The sequence below is a fragment of the Coptis chinensis genome, chromosome 8 (assembly GCF_015680905.1).
Source record: "Coptis chinensis isolate HL-2020 chromosome 8, ASM1568090v1, whole genome shotgun sequence".
Lineage (NCBI taxonomy): Eukaryota > Viridiplantae > Streptophyta > Magnoliopsida > Ranunculales > Ranunculaceae > Coptis > Coptis chinensis.
Genome location: NC_141463.1, coordinates 61,491,878 through 61,498,499, shown reverse-complemented (window position 1 = coordinate 61,498,499; position 6,622 = coordinate 61,491,878). Strand labels below are relative to the sequence as shown.

Here is a 6,622-nt window from a genome sequence, read left to right as displayed (position 1 = left end):
CTAAACCACTGGACTTCAAACTTTCTTGCAACTTAATATACTTGTCGACCCGAAAGCGCATTCGGGACGTTTTCGGGGCTCTTTCATCAATGATCTGGAGAGGTCGGTATTACACACTTGACAGGCGTTAGAAAATGCCAGTGTGGCAGAAGACTATTTCAGACCGCTTTCCATACATAACAGTTCGGCCTTGAACCGTCCTAAGAATTGGCGAATGGTTTCGTCTTCCCTGAATGATAGCTGGAACAGTGAGTCAAGGTCCGCTTTCTTTTGTCTGTTGTGCACATATTGACTGGCAAACAGATCAGTAAGTTGTTCAAAGGTTTTGATAGAATCAGGCTCAAGTGAGAAGAACCAATCAAGTGTGCCATCCTTGAGAATGGCTGAAAATAATCGACAGTGAAGGTGATCAAACTTGGGGGAACTGTAAAGCGCTAGACTTTGGATATAGCGAGCCACATGTTGACCGGGGCACGTGCTGCCATCGTACATTGGGAAACGTGGCTGGATGAAATCTTGAGGAGAGGGTTTACTGAGGACCTCGGCACTGAACGGAGACGCGCGGTATGTCTTGAGCATTTTTTGAACAATCTGGGTCGCATCCTTTCTTACTGCACTCTGGCCGATCCTTTGCGATAATTCGTTAATCTGTTGATTAACTTCGTTGATGCCGTTCTCGGCAACGTTACCGACGGGTTGTTGTTGGTAAGCGTCTACTTGTGCTCGTAAAGCAGAAATGCTCTCGTTTGTTAAACCCAGTTGGTTTGCGAGGTTTTAAACTTGAGCTTCGAGGCTTGCCATGCTTCGTGGGTTTGAGAATTGTTAGTTTTTGAGTATTGTGAAAGCGGATTCTCAAGTAATCGAGACCACAGACGGCGCCAATGTAAAGGGGTGTTTAGGTTTTTCTTTAGCTGAAATGAAGAGAGGAAAATGGGTGAGGTTTTCTGGAGAGACCGAGTTCGCTGAGGAGCGAGCTGCCTACGTATCTTCTCTTGGTTTTCTAGGGGAGAGAAGAATCAGGTCTCACGTAGTTCAAGTAGGTGGTATTTATAGGCCTAAAGGAGTGTTGATCCTAGAGACACGTGTAGCTCTTGCACATGTGTAGGGTGGAGATTATGAATGTGTGTTGGGCTGGTTTTAGTATGAGTCGTGAGCTGATTGGAAGTTGGTGCGGTAGTCCCTATTTTCCGATGGTGGGAAGTACAAGTAAGATTTTGGTAATGATTACACCTGGTGGTGACTTTATCTGATGCGTCCTGTCTCCAGCCGTTTGTTCGTCCTGAGACATCCTTGAACGAGCTTAGGCATACCACCTACATGAAGGGAGTTGCTCACAGATCGGTCTTGGAGGTAGATGTCCTGAGTTCGCTTATGCTTCGCGCGTGCGCTATATTCCTTAATGAGGATATTGCTCCCCTACAATTGGGTTTTCTTTTGTCTATTTATTGCTTAATATTATATCTTCCATCAGCAAATGATGGAAAGGAGGATGTAGATGCCTTATCACATGCACATAAATCTTGAGCACCTGGAAGCTGTCAATTGGACATGTGGTATGCTACTGGATGTTCCTAAAGCCTAATATGGCAGCAAAACTAGTGATGCCAAACGTAGAGTCATATGTAAGACATTGTAACCAGCTTGAGGAGAGTCACTGAGTCAGTACCGAACTTTGCAGCCTCCCCTGAAAATGTTCGTGATTGCATTATATGTGCGACTAACGCCCTTAGCAAGGGAGATATAACTTTATTGTCATCAAGTTGTTGTTTTTTTTTTTTTTTGGTTTTTTTTGTATTTTGTTTTTTTTTTTCTGGACTTGGGAACCAAGATAATGTCCCAGAGATGCTCAAGACCAAGATCACACACACATAAATGGTGACACAAATGCATGTAGTTCAATTTGAATTCTTAATATAGTTTTCTGACTTTTCTCTGGTTAGGTGTCCAATTATTTGTGCCTTTTAAATGTAATATGTGATATGTTTGGACTTTATTTATGTATGAACATGGACTGTAACATGCACATGTTATAATATTTAAGACCATACGTAGATTGTTTGAAGAGTTGCAGGATAAGTTATCGAGTTTAAAGACAACATTGTAGAGATAAATGGTTTGATTTCTTTTCATGCTTATTAGATGTTGAAATTGTTGTTGTTGTTGTTGGCTAGAATTTTGAGTTTCCGGTCCTCTTGCTTTGTTCCTATATCTTAATTTGGTTCTAATATTAATCTTCTTGCTTCGATCAGCAAATTATGGAAGGAGGCAGATGCCTTACCACTTGTACAGAAATCTTGAGTTCTTGGATGCTGTAAATCTGGTATGCGCTATGCTACTTGAAGTTCCTGATATGGCAATGAAAACTGGTGATGCCAAAGGGAAAGTCTTATGCAAGACATTCTGTAAGCTGCTGTTACGCCCTCCCATGAGAATATTTATTGCATAATGCTTGCCTAACAAGGGAGATTTCCTTCAATGCCATCAAATCCTTCGGTTTTAGAAGTTTCGTCGCGGATCAAGATAATGTCCTTGAGATGCTTAGGTCCAAGATCAAGGGAGAGGCTATGAGAATATGCCTGGTCACTTATTCTCCGTGTTATAGTTAACCGAGCTTGGACCAGCTAACCCCCACGTTGAAGACTTATCTGAAGATCACAGAGCACAGTCTTACACAGCTACCAGCTCTTACATCCCACTTGACTAAAAAGCTATCAATCCTTGCAGAAAGCAATTTGAAACCTGGAAGTCGTTGAAGCCGGGACGTGGAGAATTGGATGGAATGCCCCCTTGTCACTGGGAAGGTTCCGGTCTGTGCTGGAGATTTTAGATCATCTTTATGATTATTGTTATTTCCTCCCATTTTGAATATGGTGTTAGTGCGGGTTGAATTTTTTATATGAAATATTTAGATCCTTCAGTCAAAGAATGTTCTAGAAACCAGAATGTGTAATAGTGCCGGATCAATCCAGATATGAAATATTCAGATCCTTCAAGTTAATAGGATAAAACCAGTGTCTATTAGTGCCAGATCCGGAGCACCTCCGTCCTCATACTTTAATTGGCGGGAGACAGTTGAATGTCTTACCTTGTTTCCTCTGGAATTTTCGATCATTATGGACCTTGATTTCAGCATGCTTGCAGGTTTCATTTGCTTTATTTTCCTGATAGTGAATCTCTCTTTGTGATTTCTAAACGTAATATCATTTTGTCTTTACAGTTCACAAATCACAAATACACAGTCAGACCAATAGCAATATAGCATGATTTTCTTATTAGAGCAGTCAGCAGTGTGCTGCTAGAGGCATAGGGGTGATGGGCAAGTTGGTGACCTCAGTTAAGTAAGCCACTTTAACTAAGTAACTAATTTTGTAGAATGTGCTGAAAGCATGTGATAAAACCAAAACGACATATAACAAATATGTAGGTACTCATGAAGTTGTTAAAGCCAATTACAAATTCTGGGTTCGGTTCCAGGCGTCTGGTAGATATCTCCTTTAAACCTTACTTGGTAACAATACCTGTGCTATCTGGTTCAGGTGTTATCACTTGATCTTTTCACAGGGTTGAAATTATATGGAGGTCTTTTACTTGCTGTTCTGAGAATCTTGTTACAGTTTTTTCATGTTTAGTACTGCTTTTCTTAGTAAAATTTGACTGTGAGTGTCTTTATCAAAAAAAAGAAACAAATTTATTCTCCTGCAGATGATTGCTTTCTGACTTGTGGCGAGCCTTCTCAATCTTTAGTGCTTTGGGGTACTAATTTTGTCATTGCTCGAATCTACTGCTCAGATTAGCAGTTTCCATGGAAAGACTCAAAAGCAGGTAGACTACTGCTTAGATAACATTTTTCAGTACCTAGCATACTTTCTTTACTTAAGTTTTACGTTCCCTTTATTGTATGAGACAGTCTGTCACCCGCTTTTTTACTCTGTTGCTTGATCCTGATGAAGATCACATTGGTCAATCCAAGTGTCCAGTAATTCTTCATGTTAGATCTTAGACTCTTTACACTTTAACAAATCAGTTCAAGTAAGTGATACGCTTCAGCAGTCTAGATGTATCAGTTCCGAGTGAAAGTGTTGGAATATTTTCTCAATCTGATTTAATTTCTGTGACTATGGTCTTCGTCATATGTAGAACGTATAGGACAGGGTTTATCTCCCATAGCAGTGAATATAAACTGGGAGTAAGAATGGGAAGTAAATTTAGGCCAATCCTTATTGCAGTGTATTTTTTTGAACTTAATATAGTGTTGTTATCCTTCTTTGAAACAAATGCATGTAGTTCAATTTGATTTCTATTCTAGTTTTCTCTGGGTGTCCAATTATTTGTGCATTTGAAATGTTATCTTTAATGTGTTTGTACTTTATGTATGAAGATGGACTGTGAGATGTGATTGCTTACATGTTGTAATAGTAAGACCATGCATAGATTGTTGGAAGAGTTGCTGGATGGTGTAGTTATCAAGTTTTAATCCAACATTGTAGAGATAGATGGTTTAAAAAGATTTGATTTCTTTTCATGCTCATTAGATGCTGAAATTGTTGTTGTTGTTGCTGTTGGAACGAATTTGGAGTTTCTGATTCTCTCGCTCTGTTTGATAATTTTCACAACAATTTTGGGTTCCCAATATCTTTGTTTGGTTGTAATATTAATCTTCTTGCTCCAATCAGGAAATTATGGAAGGAAGGAGGCAGATGCCTTACCACATGCACACTCTTGGATGCTGTCCATCTGATATGTGCTATGCTTCTGGAAGTTCTTAATATGGCAGTGAAAACTGGTGATGCGGAAGGGAAAGTCAATAAGCAAGACATTCCATAAGCTGCTTGAGGAGAGTCAGAGACTGACTTTTACGTCCTCCCCTGAAAATGTTTTTGATTGCATAATGGCTGCCTCTAGGGCTCTTAGCAAGGGAGATTTTCAGAAATCATTCAAAGTCATCAAGTCCTTTGGTTTCTGGAGGTTCGTCGAGAACCATGATTACGTCCTTGAAATGCTTAAGACCAAGATCAAGGATGAGGCTTTGAGAATATGCCTGTTCACTTAGTCTCCGTGTTATATAGTTCACAGAACGTGGACGAGCTAACCACCACGTTTAACTTATCCAGAGATCACAGATCCCAGTGTGACAAAGTTACCGGCTCTTGCATCCTAGATGACCAAAAAGTTATCAATATTTGCAGAAAGCTATTGGAAAGTCTTTGAAGCGCAGACATAGAGACTTGGATGGAATGCCCCCATGTCATACAGTAAGGTTCAGGACTCTGCTGGAGATTTTAGGACCATCTTGTGGTTATTGTTATTTCTATCCACTTTGAATTTGGTGGCAGTGCTAGTTTTGATATGAAATATTAGATCCTTCAGAGAAAGAATGTTCTAGAAACGTACCTGATCAGTCCAGATATGAAATATTTATTAGTGCCAGATCTCGAACACCTCATACTTTTATGGTCTAGAGAGTGCTTATTAGAAAGTCTTAGCTTGTTTCCTCTGCAATTTGACCATGAACTTGATTTCAGTATGCTTACCAGTTACATCTGCTTTCTTTTCTCGATCGTGAATTTCTCTTTCGGTTTTTTCTTAACGTGATACATCTTGCCTTTGCAGTTCACAAATACACAGTAAGACCAATAGCATGATTGTCTTATTAGAGAAGTATGGTGAGGCATAGCGGTGATGGGCAAGTTGGTCACCTCTTTGAAGTAAGCCACAATAACTCATAACTAACTGTAACTTCTAGAATGTGCTGAAAACATGTGACGAAACCCAAAGACAAAGAACAATATGAAGCATATGTAAGTACTCAAATAGTTATTAAAGCCAATAACCAAGTGTGGGTTCTGCTCCAGGCGTCTGGTAGATATCAATAAAAAGCTTTGTTGGGGAAATGGTTTGGTGGTACCAAAAATGGATTGTAGAAGATAATCGCATCCTGTTATTGCTTGGAGATACTAGGATGGTGGTCTTAAAATTTCAGAGGCATTGTGTCTACAAGGCAATGGTAGGCACACGATGTTCTAGTCGAATATAGGGTGTGGAGAATATCATTTTGTTATAGGTTAAGAACCTTTAGAAAGTAACCAGGAACAAGAACTGTCAGACCACTTCTTGCTCACTGGTGGATCAGCTCTGTTGGATAGTAATTAAGAAAGCGTACTAAAGATGGCCACAGCAGTGGTATTCATCCTGGCTGCTCTTGAAGTAGTTATTACTCTGCTTAGGAAGAAGTTAACTGAGGATGGAGCGGTCTCAGTGAAATCTTTCCATAGCAAGCTGGTATCTCATAGCACCACTACAACATTTCCTTCCAAGAGAGTGCAGGCTAATTCCTGTTTATTAATTACTGAAGAATATGTAATTTCTGCTTATTATTATTGTGAAGAACTAAATTTTGACAAAATCGCTTTTGGTTGGTTACCACTGTCAGTAGTTGAAGATTGCACAATTTTCAACAATTGTGAATTCGAACTGAAACAGAAGGAACACAGGTAAACTCCTTCGCAACGAACAAATACCAAAATTTTAAGTTCAATTTTGATCTAAAGTAGCGAAGCTTCTCTTAGTTTTCTTGGTCAGTAACGTAAACTCCCAAGTCAATCAGAGCTTGATTTGGCATGGC

General features: G+C 39.6%; 1 long non-coding RNA gene across 5 annotated transcripts; it reads left to right on the top strand.

The window, feature by feature from the left end:
* Positions 1–1,028: 1,028 nt before the first annotated feature.
* Positions 1,029–6,403, top strand: LOC147482283 (uncharacterized). 5 transcript variants are annotated; one of them, XR_015206140.1, is made up of 6 exons: positions 1,055–2,113; positions 2,250–3,141; positions 3,218–3,822; positions 4,674–5,252; positions 5,611–5,705; positions 5,853–6,403. It is a non-coding gene; the product is annotated as an uncharacterized LOC147482283 (long non-coding RNA). The 5 variants fall into 5 exon arrangements; XR_015206141.1 differs by lacking the exons at positions 5,611–5,705; positions 5,853–6,403 and having other exon boundaries at positions 1,029–2,113; positions 3,218–3,579; positions 3,703–3,822; positions 4,674–5,544; XR_015206142.1 differs by lacking the exons at positions 5,611–5,705; positions 5,853–6,403 and having other exon boundaries at positions 3,218–3,338; positions 3,703–3,822; positions 4,674–5,544.
* The last annotated feature ends 219 nt before the right edge of the window (positions 6,404–6,622 follow it).